The following is a 703-nucleotide window of genomic DNA, read 5'->3' on the forward strand; positions in this document are numbered from 1 at the left end:
TGCGTTTGTTCCAAAAATAACTCTCCCGAAGGTTTCATTCTGTTTGGTATTCCTTTTCTTCGAAACACTAAAATAGGCAAAAAAAACAGCAATTTGCACTAGCCTTTGGTTAGTAGATTAGTCCAAAAAATAATATAAAAGTGCATAAGAAAGCCCATTAAACATCCAAAACAGATAATATAATAGCATGAAACAATCAAAAAATATAGATACGCTGGAGACGTAAAATGTTGGAGCGCTATGGTCGAAATGGGGGTCTTGTTCATCGGGAGGGGTGTGGCGTACCGCAAAATGGGACTCCATGGTATACTGTTCATCTCCACCGTAGACTGCCTCCATGGGCTATTGTTCATCCATTGTCGACCTCCTCCAGCCTCCACCAAGGACTGTTCATCCATGGGCTCCTGTTCATCCAGCCTCCACCACACGCTCCTCCACCGGCTATTGTTCAACCAGCCCTCTTCACGAGGTCTTGTTCAACCACCCCTCCAAGGGCTACTGTTCATCCAGCCCTCCACGGGGCTACTGTTCATCCAGCCCTCCATGGGCTACTGTTCAACCAGCCCTCCACGGGGTCCTGTTCATCCAGCCCTGCATGGGGTCCTGTTCATCCACCCCCAACCGGCTCGATCGGGGTCCAGTTCATCCAGCGGCAACGGCCTCTACTACCACGGGGTCCTGTTCATCCAACCCCCCACCGGGA

The sequence above is a fragment of the Triticum dicoccoides genome, chromosome 1A (genome assembly GCF_002162155.2).
Source record: "Triticum dicoccoides isolate Atlit2015 ecotype Zavitan chromosome 1A, WEW_v2.0, whole genome shotgun sequence".
Taxonomy (NCBI): Eukaryota; Viridiplantae; Streptophyta; class Magnoliopsida; order Poales; family Poaceae; genus Triticum; species Triticum dicoccoides.